The sequence below is a fragment of the Astatotilapia calliptera genome, chromosome 6 (genome assembly GCF_900246225.1).
Source record: "Astatotilapia calliptera chromosome 6, fAstCal1.2, whole genome shotgun sequence".
Taxonomy (NCBI): Eukaryota; Metazoa; Chordata; class Actinopteri; order Cichliformes; family Cichlidae; genus Astatotilapia; species Astatotilapia calliptera.
Window position 1 is genome coordinate 33,688,648 of NC_039307.1, and position 16,172 is coordinate 33,704,819.

Below are 16,172 nucleotides of genomic sequence, written 5' to 3' on the forward strand. Positions count from 1 at the left end.
AAAGCGGTGCCCGGCTTTAGAAGCTGTCAGTCTCATTGAAGGGTTTTCATTTCTTTTGCTTGAGAAAAAATCAACCACGAGCCCGCCGATGTTGTATGTGCGTACGCTCAGACATGGCCTGAGCAAACTGTGAAACCCCCACGGCTTTAAAAATCTGCACGGGGGACCCACCGAACAGTCGCACCAGGCAGGTTCGAGTCTCTGCTGCGCTCTCTTGTGCGACAAGGATAAACTGGCTCCCAGTTTTTTGTTTTGGTTTGTTTTTTTGTAGTTTTTTTTTTTCTGCGCCTCAGTTGAGGAATTCCCCGAGTTTGGAGAGACGAGTCCCGCAGGGAGACGGCAGATTAAACCCAAGAGTCGTCGGGGGGGGGGGTTCGCTGCTTTGCCTGGAATTCATCAGAGGACATCATTGTGAAGAGGCTCGTGGCGGGGTCGTGCGGGAATTGGAAGTGGAAATGGTGTGAGCACACACGGGGGGGGGGTTATCAGGAGCTGCTCCGTCATGTCTTGTAGTCCGTCTTTACTCCTGTTAAAGGTTTCGGATATTTCCCGGTGCGGCGGCACTGATCACAGCCTTTAACCTCTCCAGTTTTCAGGGCGCAGCGCGTTAGTCTGCACTGATGGAAGCGTTACTGCTCTCCTGCTCAACTTGGACACGATCTGGGGGCCCTTCATCAGTGTTGATCTCTCCGTTTCGGTGATCACAGGAGCGGGGGAAAATAAGACTGGGCAAGAGAGAAGAGATGAAAGACGAGTGGGTTTCCTGAGGCGCACCGTCGAATCCGGTTTTGATGCGCGCAGGTGTCCATTTCATCAGTAAATTTCCTCTCCCTCTTGCAGTGATTAAACTATCGTATACATTTTTTCTTGTTTTTCGGTGGCAACCAGAAAACACAAACCGGATAAGAAGACATTCAGCTGGAGTGCTTTGAACACAGGAATGCTCCTGGACGGATATTTGATTTGGGTTTGAGGGCAATCGCTCGGAGTTACAGGGAGCAAAGAGGAGGGGGGAAAGAATTTGGAAAGTAGAGCTTTGATTTACGGATTACTGGGCTTTTTCTTCTCCTGAACAACTGTAGACACGCTCTTTGATGTCTGAAAAGGTAAGAGAAAGCCACATGTGTTCTCCCTATTAACTGTTGCTTTTATTCTGTGTTATCAGAAGAATTATCACGACAAAAAAATGACCGGAATGCAATCAGATGTGGCAGATAAAAGAAAACTGATCTCAACGTGAAGACGAAAGGATTGCGTCTTTGCACAGATACCTTAATCTATCACTGATTTCATGCAATGTGAGGCTTTCAGCTTCAGATTTGTTTGTTGAGAAATGAAAAAAGGGGGAGAAAGAACTTTAAAGTAAACATGATAATCATCGAAAAATCCTGACAGTTTGTGTCCAAACACACAGAAACAGCACAGATTATTACGATTACGTTCACTGTGATAGCAGTTAATGATTTAACGAGGTTATTAACTATGCGGTGCGCACGGTGTTTAAAATATATGGTCCATGTCATGTGACTGCTTATCGGAATAAATTAAAGACGCTCCACCATGACGATGGTCGGTCTAAAGCGCAGTGGATAATAGATAATGAATTTCTATTTTCTGCACATGGCTCCGGGTCAACAGGTCCGGGTGAGCCCCACCGCCCCCGTCTCTCTCTCTGTCTCTCTGAGCACGTGAACTTCTGTAAAGAAAGTCAAATTAAAAGAAAGAAAACCAAAGAGAGTGCTTCATCTGCATCAGCGTTACAGTGTCAAAAGTGTTTGCAAGCACAATGATCCTTTTCCTTAATTGACTTATATGGAGAAGGATTGTCAAACAGGCAACAGGGGGCACTCTTTCAACTGCTTTCAAGCATCCTGTTGCCTTTTTAACTAGATGAGGTTTGCTGCTGCATGTCAGACATGATATCATGAAGAAGATTCACTGCAGTCTTTTTTTTTTCAAAAAATAGAAGAAAAAGAAAAAAGAAACAAAAAGTAAATATGCTTGAGGAGGCTGAGAATTAAAACCAAAGGATGGTATTTCATTTCATCACCAATACTGAGAAGAAGGGAAATGGATGCAACTGACGTGACTTCCTGTCTCCCATGGGGGAACTTTTCATTTATACTTTTTATTTTTTCATTTTTTTTCAATTATTTGTTTATTTATTTGCCTAAACTCGCGATCTTCCTTCCCTTTGACGTGGTTGGCCGTGGTTTTGCGGCCTGTAAGGCAGAGGATTAGGCTTGTGACAACAAAGCTTTTTAGTGCAATCCTCCAGAGAAATGTGCGACTGGTGGGAGAAGCATTAATGCTTTCATCTTACCACTTCTGTGATGGCCTCCGAGCACAAGCGTTCAGATTTCCAACTGTCTCAGCTGAGCTGCTTGGCAGTAACTGCACTGTATCCTGTGTATTGACCAGTTGTGAATTTGTTGAATCATGTTTGAGCTAAAGGACCGCTGACGCAGATTAAAACACCTACTGGTTTGGACAAGAACTCAAAAATATGATATTTCATTTATTCATATACAGGCTCTTTCTTGGTGCAGTATATCAGTCTGTTCATTGGGCATTTTGAGGATAGGCTGTATCAGTCATCAGCTCTAATTAAATGATAGTCACGATTCAGTGGGCATTACCTATTTATCTTAACCTTCTCGGCCAGTGGACAGAATAAAACCAGTGTCCTTGCATTTGCTTTGTTGGCACAGACACTGTTAGGCTCCTTTATTTCTAAAAGATGTTGAATGTTTTGTGTGGAGTTTGGAATGTGGACCCAAATGCAGATAATGAAGCATACAGAAGTGCCGTCCTAATGGTGAAGTAACACAAAACTCTGAGAAATAAACAAAAAAAACACAAGAAGCCTGGGAATGAACAAAGGACAAAAGGAAAATAGAAGTTACACACAGGTGAAGAGAATCAGAGTAAAGGAAGGAAGTAAAACTAATGCAAGACCTGAAAAAATGATAAAGGTCAGGTGCCATCCGTCCATCCATACCACTCGTCCAATTCACAGAAATCCCAGTGGCCATAGAACAAAAGGTAACCCCAGACAGGCACCAGGGTTACCAAAGACACAGACCACTATTCACATTTACTGCCAATTTACAATCACCAATTAAATGCACATGCTTGTCTTTGGGCTGTGGAGGGAAGTTGGAGTACCCAAAGACAAAACATTCAGGACCAGAGACAACATGCAAACTTTACACAGAAAAGCTGCAGCAAGCTGACAGGGTCCAACCAAAAATGACAAAAGCTACACGCAAGACAAGGTTTATTTGATGCAACCGTGAGGGTAGAAGCGGATGTTACAAGGTAGAGCTAACGCAGGCTGGAAAACACTGGGGTCATTATGACTTGAGGCGACTTTTGTTGTGATTTGGCGCTATATAAATAAAATTGAATTGAATTTTAATATTAAAAACTAAACAGAAAACAAGCTAAATATCACCAGAAACAAACAACAAGAAAGAATAAAAAACAAGAACAAAACAAACAGAAATCCCAAACTCAGCAGAACAAGGAGGACCTGCACCAGGATGATTGTATGCCGATGATCAGATACTTTTTCCACGCATAGCTTACCCTTACTTATTGTACTACTACACTGGTTTTGCGTTTAGGTAAATCCCACACAAATAGTGTTACTTCTTTGGCTTTTTAACATCATAAAACATACAAGTTGGTCCGAGTACTGTTTCATGTTTGTCCAATGCTCCTCTGCCAATATAATTCACCTCTCCTTGAGTACACAAAGCAGCGGCTGGTTTTCAACCTGAGCAAAACACAGATCATATATCCCCCTTTCTTCTTCTGCGAATGAGAAAAACCAGGCCAGTGATTGCAGAGAGCGGTGTGGCCCAATCAGTGTCTACATGTTTTTGTGGAAATTGTTCAGCCGTCTACAGCATACTCAATTTAAAATCACATTTACTGTTTGTTCTGAGGGGATGATGACTAACAGCAGCAGGTACCAATGCCAACGTGCGGCAAGTGAAGTTTCAGCCCTCTAATGTGAGGTCAAAATGTAATAGAGAGGAAATGGAATGAGGCCAAAAGTTGACACTGAACCCAAACCCGTGTTACAGTTTAAAGGCTGAATACCTTAAAGGACTCTGCACTGGGGACACTGGGGTTAACAAGAATGTGTTCATCCAAATCCATTTTTCTTTTTCTATTTCATAGTGTGTGTGCTTTTGTGCATACAAACCTGCCAAAGTGCGTTGTAGAAGGTCCAATTTTAAATTTCACTTGCAGTGAACTGAAATTTTCAGGCTTTTCTTTTCAATTTTTGCACGTGTGAACAATGGAAACTAGATCGCATCTGAATTTCAATATCTTTGACTCCTGTGTGTCATGTCTGTGCTTGTTTTCCAAGTATTTGTTACAGTGCAGTAAAAATGAATTACCATACCATTTCAGACACATGTTCTGGAAATCACAAGCGTCTGTATTTAAGAATAAAGAGGCTTGGTTTATAAACATGAACAAACCCTCATTTCAGTGCTCCACATGGGACATATGTGGTTTTAATGTCTGAATGGCATGGCTGCTGAGGGATACGCAAAGCACTCAGAACAGTTTAACACATTTTTGGGGACAATACTACTCACTGATATTTCCAATAACTTAGACTAAGTATTGTGCCACTCACTAAAAATGGCTTTTTTGTTGCCATGAGACAAGTGAGTCACTGGTTGTCATATATTGTTGACGTTTTGCATATTGCTTAGCTACATATTACAAAAAGGTGCTTTTTTAAGCTTTTAGTTTGTTTTTTTTCTCAAACACTGTTTAACTATAAGGGAAACAGATTAAACATTTTAGAGGGGTAAAACAAATATGATGGCCATTCAGACACAGCAACTGGGCTGCAGCAGGAACAACACGACCTCTCACATACTGTTAGTCATGGAGGACTAACAGTATGTTTAATGCACAGAGAGACTCGCGGGTTACAATATCACTTTTTAAATATAGAGTGGAAACACATGAGGGAACCATATCAAACAGATTCAGACGTTCACATCCTCAATACGATCAGTGAATCCAGTGAATCAGTTTGGTCACACACTCACTGGCAATGATGGTGATGTTGAGAATGTCAGAACCATTAGCTAGGCCTAGTTAATAGCTCCAGTTGTGTATTTGACCCACAGTGCAGAGCTTGGTATTACCTCTGAGTAAAGGAGACGGGGGCTGCTTTGGACTCGTGTTGAAGGGCTGTGTTATAGCAGTGGTTAGTTCTGTGTCTCGGTTTACTTTGTTTTGGGGCTTTTTGGCATTTGTAGAACAACCGTGTTCATGAACGTCGTCTTCTTGAGCTGGTCCATTTTTATGTAAAAAGAAGCACAAGAAGATTCAATTTAATTTAATTCAATTTGTATATTTTTTTCCATATTACAACAGCAGTTGCCTTCAGGTGATTTATACTGTAAAGACCCTTCAGTAATTGAAGGAAATCCCCAGGAATCAAACCACCTATTTTGAGCCTTTGGTGAGAGTGGGAAAGAAAAACTTCCTTTTAAAAGGAAGAAACCTGCAGCAGCCATGACCGGTTGGGGGTGAGTGGAGGAAGATAGGATGGAAGACACATTGTGGAAGAAGAAGAACTGATTTACTGTTAATGTCATTAGTCACAAAGCAACTGGCTGTAAAAGGCAGGGGGAAGAAAAGAACACGGGCAAAATACTCTCTTTATTAATGTTTTATAATACAAATGTGTAGGCTCAGGATAACTCTATAGCCTCGTGATGAGGGTACATACCACGAGGGCACAAATGCCATCAAGAGCGTGCCCAGTTCAATTTTGGTCTGGCCGGCACTTTATTGCATGTCACTCCCCTGATCTTTCGGTCATATCACCTGTCTGTCCCTGTAGCTACTGTCTTAAAAAAGGGCAATGCAAAAGTAACCGTTTGAGAAAATATTTAAAACCCAACATACCTACAATAACCTAGACTGAATGCAAATGCACTTTTAATTAAAAAAAACCATTCATTTAACTGTTCTTCCTTAATGATTGGTTTTAAATCATACAGACAACTTAAATGTTTAAATATAATACAAAATGCTGTATTCAAAGTGAAAAGGCAGCACAATATTTCATCTTCTATATCATCCATGCAGGATGTATATACATAGAATTCAGATATCAACGTCCAGCAGTTGTTCTTACCAAAGTAATACACTACATTGGATAAGCATGCCATTATCCTGCTGTGGTGTACGGGATGGAAATGCATTAAATAAATTCTTGAGAGAAGAGAGAAGCCCCCCTCTCTTCATACCACTGTCAGTCCTCTGTGAAATGCTGTCATACCTTTCCTGAACTGTGTCCGAACATATCAGATTCCTTTTTTTTTTTACAAGAGAATGCTCCTAGCACACTGGGGGACTGAAGGAGATGGATATCTCCTTGGCTCTCCCGGCTCAAGAAGTCCACATTACCATTTAATGATGTTTAAATCTGGTCACTTGGAAGGTCAAGTGAGGTGCTGATCCTCATTGTGGTGGTCACAACAGCTGTTTTGAATTCAAGCTGCAGTGTGTGTGCAGGGTGTTATCTTAGACTGTGAAAGTCTTTCTTCAATTATACATTAGCTTGCAGAACTCTTCTGGCCTAAAGACTTCCAGGAGTTGCACCATTAAGGTACAACACATACTGCAGTAAAACACACAGTAACAGTTAACTGTCAGGTGCAGACACCCTCTGGCTTTTTTTTAAAGGTAGGGAAGAGATGAAAGAGTGACATCACCTTTATAGCACCTGTATAGGGTTTGGTAAATGCACCAAACCCTATACATTTTAGCACCTTCTCTGCACCTTTTCTGTGAAACATCAGTCTCTCCTTGCCAGCAAGCTTTGACCCCCCCAATCATCCCCACCCCTTTGCCAAATACTGTTTACTTCTTTGCTGCGTTAAATAATTTAGCAGTTTTTGTGACAGACACATTTTCGATCTGAGCACCAACTGTTTGGCTTGTTTGGATCCTGTTTGCCTCGAGGTGTATCGAACACTGATTGTCAGACCTTATTAAAGGCTGTCACATGCTACCTGTTGCTTTAACTGTCAAGCTCCTGAGCTGGAAACACACAAACACACCTGGCTTCCCCAAAAAATGTGTCTACATTATAGTTCATATCTCTAAAAAAAAACGTGTTTAAATTACTTTGCAGCACTTGTTTTTGATAGTTCATGTTTTTGGTCTGTGGAAAATAAAACCCACTTTCTTTTTCTGCCTTCTTGGCTCGCAGCAAAATTTAGAATTCATTTCAAAATGTTATTACATGCAAGTACTTGCATAGCCCCTGCTTGTGCATCAGTATTTCTTAAGACTGTCTCTTTAGCAGCCATCTTCTTCCATAATATACATATAAACAAGGCATGCTAACTATTATGATTACTAATAATTATTTTTATATATATATATATATATATTAGGGGTGCAACGATATTCGTATCGATATTGAACCGTTCGATACAGTGCTTTCGGTTCGGTACGCATATGTATCGAACAATACAAAATTTGTAATTTATTTTATCAACTTTCCTTCTGACGATGCTGTCTGTGTTGAGCGCTCAGTGAATCTGCGTTCAACTACTCCACCTAGGGTCGACAGTGCAGCCTAGGCGGAGTAGTCGAACGCAGATTCACTGAGCGCTCAACACAGACAGCATCGTCAGAAGGAAGAGCGCAGGGCAAGCTAGCGAGACAGAAGTTAAGCTCTCCTTACAAGATGGACCTCCCCCACCCTCATTCAGATCTGGCGTTTGGAATTATTTTGGTTTTCATGTGATGTATGACCCTGAAGGTAAGCGAGTCATGGACTAAAGTAAAACAGTATGTTGGATGTGCCATGCAATGCTCAATTACATGGGTGGGAACTAGTGTGTTAGCGCAGTTAGCTCGTTAACATGTTGGCCGTCTAGCCCCATGCACGGGGCGATAGGCGGTAGCTCGTTAACGGAGATTTGCCGTGTTGTGGCGTTAAGGTCATTTCAACGAGATTAACCTGAAAGCACTAGTGGGAACACAACGAATATGACTGCACATTTACGCTGACATCATCCTAGTGCAAAGACAAGTGGAAGCAGAAAAAAAACAAGCAAGCATGCTACTAACTTTAGCCGAGTCATTTAGACAGATGTTAGCACATGATTCTCCTTATGCTGCTGAGAATATAGCCCAGAAGAAGCGGATAGTATAGCTTTTATTTTGGAAAGAGACATTTCTCTGTAATAAACTCTCTTTTCCAAAGATGAGTGATTCCTCAATCAGATACAGGGCTCGCAATATCGCTAGCCCGACGTCCCGGGGCTAGCGATTTTTTCAGTCGGGGTACCAAAATCTATCTCTGCCCTGCCCGTTGGGCTATTGTAGGAAAAATAGATGTCAATGCTTTTGCATTCTTTCAGAAATGTAGCTGGGTAATTATGTCATTGGCATCGGTGAGCCACTGTCAATATGTGACATATTGAAATCGCGTTTGAATTTGCGCTTGTTTTTTTGCTTTCACTTTGCAATCGTGTGAACTGTGTATAGAGAGCGACAGCACTGATCTGTGAGTGATGATAATTTGTGCACCAATTCCTCTGACATCGTCTTATTAATCGTTAGCTTACTATGCAAACATGACAAGTGAAATCTCCCGCAGCAAGCTTAAACATGTGAGAGGTTGATCGCGCAGAGAATCGCTGAGCTTATGTGAGTGCGTGTGTAAAAGCAGCAGGATATATATTTGACTACGATGACCTGGATGACTGAGAACCTTCACAGACAGATATATATTTTAGTTCTGCTGAGCCAAATAAGACAGGTCAGGGTGAAGAAGTGACAGCCAAAGAAAAGCTTACCACAAAACGGAGAAGTTATGACAAATCAGACTATAAGGCAAAAAGAAAGTGCAGCTTTATGGTTTCATGGACAAAAGAATTTCTGTGGCTGCAATATGACGAGCTATATAACCAGGGCTGCACATAAGTGGTCCGCAGGTGCGTATTCGCTGTCAAAATAAAAAACACACACAAGGGTTAGGGTTAAATTTAAAAACTGTACTTTTGAGTTAAAATATATATTTATAATTTTAATAAATGACAAATTAAAAAGGCATGAACATTTTTTTTGTATCGAAAAAACATCGAACCGTGACACCAAAGTATCGAACCGAACCGAACCGTGAATTTTGTGTATCGTTGCACCCCTAATATATATATATTTAAAAAAAGACAATAACGCCATAATGAGAAAATGTATTTCTAAACTCTGGAGGATTAAAAGCAAGTACAAGTAAGACTGTGCTCAGCATTTCTCACACCACTGATGTTTCCTGCTTTCTTCTTTGACTGCACTCCTCCTTTGTTCTTGTCATAAACTGCTAAAAGATTACTTTTGTATTGGCAGGAGCTCCACCTGCATACACTGGTATTAATAAATTGTGCAGACAGTATAGATATATTGTGTGGAAGTCACTGTAAAGGGTCCTAACAAGATGTTTTACCATTTGCAGAAAATGAACAACTTATTATTTGAAAAAGTCTAAAATGAATGTGCAGATTGTAAACTGTAAATATTTTTGGCAATTTTAATCACTGTACACAGTGTCCTTTGATTTTATACCACTGATCATGCAAAAAAAAAAAAAGAAAAAAAAAAGCCATTTGAAGCTATCACTTTGATCCGTTGCGATGACTCATTTAATATGTTGGATTTTAAAGTAACACAATTAAATATTAATTGCTGTCACCCAAAGGTTCACACTGAAGCCAAACAGAAGCCTAGAGAATCATTTAATATTCAACACGGTCTTTTTCAGCTTTGAGCTTGAATCCTCCAAACATGGGGAATAGAGGTGATGTTGCATTTGACACCTGAGCATATAGCTAATGCTCTCAGGATCATCAGTATTTTAGCTAAAGGGCAAAGTGAGTTGTAAACATTGTACTTGATGCTAAAGTTGCACATGTGTTATTGAAACTGACTAAAGAATAACTGAATCAAAACATTATACATGAAGATAAAGAGCATCCAGGTACCTTCTGAGTTACTCCACACCAAGCATATGAATCACTTATTAAGTACTGTTTTAAACATTTTCTAATGGCAATGTGAAAAAGGGCATGGGAAAAAGTGAGGTAGTGTTAGTACATTTGGATGGGGCAGAAAACCTAACGCTAAGTAGCTCTAGTTCCTAAACCTAACCAATCCAAGAACGACAATGAAACTATGAGTGAAGTGAGTGTAGCCAATAAAGTAATCCCAAATAGCTGTTGGTGGGTAAATGGACTGATTCTTATATAGCGCTTTTCTACTCTAGCAGACAAAAGCTTGAAGCATGCCACAGTCATCCAGTCAAACAAGCATTTCTTTTATGCTTCAAGTATCTTGCCCAAGGCCCCTTCGCATGCAGACTGGGGTAGCCAGAGATCAAACCATCAACTTTCAGATTAGTAGGTGACCTGCGCTACCTCCTTAGCTATCCCTAGGGTGGGGGTAGGGGTTTGATTGGTGGATTAATAATATTATAACACTTTTACGTAGTTACCAAAAGCTCAATTTATTGTATCACCTCAGGGTGCTACAATAATACAGAGAAAACCCAACAGTCAGACGACCCCGTGCAAGCAAGCACTTGGCGACAGTGGGAAGGAAAAACTACCTGTTAACGGGAGGAAATCTCTGGCAGAACAAGGCTCAGGGAGGGGCAGCAATCTGCCGCAATCAACTGTGGAACTGTGGAATCAAACAGCAACATTTGCTAACTACTGCTAATTTTGGGGGAATGCTGTTAAACACAAAATGTATTTAATTAAGTGCTTTGCAAATCTTACGGCTCAGCCAGGTTGTTCATGGCTACAGTGGCTGCAGTTAGGGGGCTAGTGTGCTAAAACATCATGTTTGGAAGACAGATTGTGAGACTATTTCCTCCTTGTCCACGATGCAGTACTCCAAGCTCAGTGATAGGAAGTTACTGTCCACACAAACAACCCTCAATCACTGCAAGGCTTGTTGGATCAATACGTCCTCATAAGTCAGAGCCCCTGACCCTGACTGCAGCTCATTATTGCCCTCTGGAGATGAGGCTGACACACACACACATTCTTACACAATGACACACACTCACTCATGCACAGGTGTTGTCTCTGCTACCAAGCCAACCATCCCCAAAAGGCTTTAAATATCCTTACGTAGAAGGCTGGGACTGCCTGCGTACTCACACACACACATGCACACACCCACAGGCTGCAGCCCAGTGGTGCACGGAGAATTGAGTGCCAGGGGGGCTAACAAGTGGAGGAGATGCACTCAGGGAATAGAGCTGATGAACCGAGCAAATGACAAGCAGACAAGGGACTTTCATACTGTTAATAGCATTTCTTAGTATACTCTATTTTATTGTTTTTCATCACCGTTAGGGAACATATGATGACTAAAAGATCAATCCGCCAGTCTTGGCACATAAGTCAAGTCTTAAAGACTTAAAATAGTGATTCCCGACACATTCAGTTACTTTACTGTTCTGCAAATAAAACTGCTCCTACATCACCCTGAGGATTTTTATCAGAGAACGTGTGGTTAAAAAATGATATTTTAATGTTCTGTCAGTTTACAAAGTGATTTGGATATTTAGAGCAGCTAATGGTTTCAGCACTTGTTATAAATGTAGAAGACGTGATTAAAAGATCAGCTTTCTTTGCATCACTTTCAGTTCTGCTGTACATTTGTTAACACTGTTGCAGTTTGAGTAAGTGTGTGTGCTCTCGTTCATGAAGTGTTAATGGTGTTGTACCTCTTATCCAAACTTAATAGTGTTTGTCTTAAAGGTTTGCGCCTCCCCTTCCATAACATGTATTTTTCAGCCTCTTTCTCCCTCATGCATGGAGGCCGTTCTCCTGGTAGACACAAATTGTTATGAGGAGCTGATACCAAGGAAGCACTCCCTCGATTGCCAAACTGCTCAGGAGGTGATTGATCGTTTTCAGTCAAAATACGAAGCAAACAAAGCAGGGGTTATTAGGTAGGTACCCTCAGCATTATTTTCTCACTAGTTTCATAGTTTCAATCAGCTTAAACCAGGTTAAGACAGAGGCTGTTAAGAGCTCGTGTTTGTGTGTTTCTTTTCTGTGCTGATTTTCTCTACTTTATTATAATAAATGACTTTGGGGGATTTTATGTAACTTACTCACTCTGGTCTTTAAAGTTTCAAAGCTTCTTTGCCTTAGTCCACAGCTGAGTCAGCATCCCATACTTCCTCAGTGATAAATCTAACCAAACACCAGACAATTGTACTTGGGTGATGGATAAAATTAGAGCGCAAAACAAGATGGCATACATAGTTTGTGTTTGATTTGAGTGTTTATTTTCTTTGTGTTGCTATACAGATACAAATATTGCCGATGTCTTACAGTGAACTTAATGATGTAAGTAAGGTAAGAATATTATACTCTAAATATCAGAGGGCTGCTACATCATTATTCATTATGTAATCTGCTTCTGCTCCTCTGTGCATTTGTAGAATTTTCTTCTACCAAATAAGACGTTTAAATAGTAGGAATTACAATCGCAACCACAAAGTGTCTGACATGCATCATAAACTTCATTTGTTTGTTGTATCCATGTTCTAAACTACTATGGAGTTAACTCATTTACGAGTCCACGCAATAGAAAACAAAGGTAGAGATTCAGTTTATTGCAGTTTAATTAGGATAAAATATTTGGTAATTTGGCTATGTGGCTATTGTTGTTGGGAGTGAACTGGACGGAAAGGAAGAACTATATCAGAGGGACAGGTTTAGCTTTTTGGAGGCAAAGTTAGAGGCAAGTTTGAGGTAGTTTGTGCAGATAGTGGATATTACGGTGGCCCTAAGATATCAAGCAGATTGCAACTTGAGAAAACACTGCCTAATAGAAAAAATGCTCTAAAAAAGCAAAACAAAACCAACCAACAACAGCAACAACAATAAGAGAAAATGGAAGTGGGGAAATGATAAGCTCACAGACCAGCTTTGAAAAAGAAGCAGAGCATTTATTAGTATTGTAAAAGAGGAAAGGGGTTAGGTAATATGTCTTATAATCACATGATTCATATTAGCTGCATGCTATTAACTGTTTACTGTTAGCATGTTACTTGTCACATTACTGTTTTCCCCATTTGGCAATTTTGTTTTCTTTTTGTTTCTGATTTGTGTTTTTGCAGCCATTTTCTGTTTGCTGGTGTTTTCTTAAGTTGCAGTGCATTTGATCTCTCGGGGCCACCGTAGAATATACTGGCAGAAGGATGTGGAAGATTGAGCTGCTAGGCAAGAGGAAGAAAAAAAAACAGAGAGGAGGTTCATAGATGTAGTGAGAGAGGGCAGAGGGTGATGCAAGGGGGTGAGATGGAGGCAGAAGGTCCACTGTGGCAACGTCTAAAGGGAACAGCAGGAAGGAAAGCCAAGCAAGTAACATTCATTTTGGATATGCTGGAATATACATTTTATGTTAAGGTGATTGTTCTCTTTAAAAAAACAAACAAACTCCATAGCATTTTGTTTTGGTGTCAAATGGCAGCACGTTACGTTCAAGCTAAAAAGAACGTCTGGTACAATTTGTGCTTTGTATTCTCAATGCAGGAAGGTGATGTGCAAAGGCCTGTACAGGCTAGCTGTGAAATGAACATAAATTCTCTGTTTTTTTTTCACAGCACCTGCATTTACTTTTGTTGCTCCCACCCCACACACATCTGGCCAGTGAGTGGACTGAACAGATGGTCTCACATTGTTTGTCGTGACGCATTTTGATTCACTTGGATTTTTCTCTGTGTGAAAACAAACCAAACCACGGGGAAAGGTTTACAAACTCATCAACTGATTCAGACCAACAACTTAAAACAGCAGCCCCCAACCTTTTTTGCACAGCCGGTTTAATGTCAGACAGTATTTTCACAGACCGGCCTTTAAGGTATGAAATGATACGACCAAGACAAAAACTGTGGTTTTTTGTAAATATAATAATAAACGTAAATTCACTGCATTGTGTAACTTTATTAGCAGCATCCTCCTGAAATGCACCAACAACATTGAGAGTAACATCCTCCTCTCTGTCTCTTAATGCTCTCTGGTCACTATGGTAACACGTAAATATTTCTTTTAAAAAAATGACACACAACTACAACACGGGAAAAGACAGGGACCCGGGGGTTGGGGACCGGTGCCCCCAAGAAGCCTGTGTCTGTGGTAGTAGTTTCTTTTTTGGTCACTTCCAATGACTGAAGCTTTAAAAAAAGGTGAATTTGCTATATTCAAATGTTCTTTGAGGTCTGAGTAGAGGGACAACTTGCGAGATGGTAATTGGGCCTTCAGACTTTGGATGGTAATAGAGCAGGAACTGAGTACCTCTGCAGGTTGAATCTCACATGGACACAGACTGATATGCAGCTGTGTGTGTGTGAGTGTGTGTGTATTTATACTATTTTTGTGGGAGGAAAGAGATAAGAAGACTGATGCAAATGTGATTAAAGAAAGAAAAAGTCCGACATTTATGGTTCCATGGCAGAGTAGTAATTACGCACAGACACGCACACAGAATCGACTAGTTATCTGACCGGCACCTTAATCAGCCAAACTGAACAGAAGCGTGTGCCTGTGTGTGCCTCACAAGGGTTTCTGCAGACCAACTCATCACTACCAGAGATTATAGAATACATGAGTAATTTTCTACCGACATCCATGTTTTCCGTGTCACATCTACCTTCTCCCTCTCCTACATTATACATTTTACCATCTGCCATTTTGACAGCCTGCTTGGAAAGAAGATACTTTTATACAGTGTTGCTTCTGTGGGGCTTTTTTCTGTTCCTTTGTCTTCTCCACTGAATGCTGTTTTTTTGTGGAAGTGGAGCAGAGGGGAAAAGCATCTGTTCCTGCTTCATCACTATACATAAGGGTTAGGTATTTGTGCCATCTGTAAACAAAACCTGCTCTGAGACAACCTACATTACACCCACAGGCGCTAGTCAGATATAAGTATGGAAGATTATAGTTCAAATTCTGCATGTTCCACAGTGTAGTCGGGTCTTCATAAGTGAGTAAACTGTGGCTTTAAGCTAGCTACGTGGGATTTGTGTTTGACTTCAAAGGAATACAATAAATAACATAATGCAAATATAATGTTGAAGGCAGCGTTATTCTTCAAGATATACGTTCTGCAGGGAACACGTCCCTCCTTCCAGAGGTGGATATACCTGCATATACACACCAACGCTCCTCCAATTTGTCCAAATGGCAGTAAAAAGATAGCAAATCTTTTCTATCGCTCTCTTTTTTTCTTTGTTTTGGAATGGAAACATAATAGCTCTTCAAACTGCCAATCATTTAATAATTTTTGTATGCGCCATTACTCCAGAGAACAACCATTATGAACTTTGCTGCTCATTATTTCAATGTAGCACGTGGAAAAAAAATATATAATAAAACTTGCGACAGATTATATTTGAACTTGGGCACTTCCATCTGATGCAACACAATGAGAACGAAATGCAACACCGACGAGGTGCAACACAAATGCAACAAAACTGCAGTGTGGAGTACAGACATGGGGTGGCATTAGGGTGGAATGTGGACCTGTTCTAATTATACCAACCACTGAGTGCATGTCGAAATATCATGCATATGCTAATCAGCTACAGCAGAGTTGTATACCATTGATCGTCCTGGCAAACCTTGGGCGTTGGCATTCACATGGTTTTTATTCATACCATCTAAACTAAGCACAACCCGTATGGCAGCGACATCTGCTAGCAGAACGGCTATTAGACAAAAAGCAGCTCAGGAAAAGTTTAGGTAACAAGGCAAAGGGTCCAGGATGTCCTCGAAAAATCCTCTATGGAAATCTAATCAAGTGGTCTCTGGCTGGGAAAAGCCTTAACCACCCTTCAGCCGTGGCCATGCCCAGGCATGATCAGAAAATTATTGGCAGCTTCCTGTATAGACTAATAAATGAGTCTTATCCTCAGGTATAGTTCACGTGTAATGCACATACTTTCCTATTACATAAACACATGCAGTTATGCCTTTTAACAAGAGTTTTTGTGTGAAGCAGAAGCTGTGCTTGGTGTTAAATGCCTTTGAGAACAGCTCAGGCTGATACAACTTATTTTTGTCTCTGATGTAAGTTTGTTTATGAGG

General features: G+C 40.6%; 1 protein-coding gene across 2 annotated transcripts in view; it reads left to right on the plus strand.

Moving 5' to 3' along the window:
• Nucleotides 1-367: 367 nt before the first annotated feature.
• LOC113024643 (voltage-dependent T-type calcium channel subunit alpha-1I-like) overlaps nt 368-16,172 on the plus strand; it is a 264,807-nt gene continuing 249,002 nt past the window's right edge. For both annotated transcript variants that reach the window (XM_026171859.1, XM_026171860.1), the window contains exon 1: nt 368-1,106. The gene's annotated coding sequence lies outside the window, so the exon portion shown is untranslated. The remainder of the gene's footprint in view (nt 1,107-16,172) is intronic.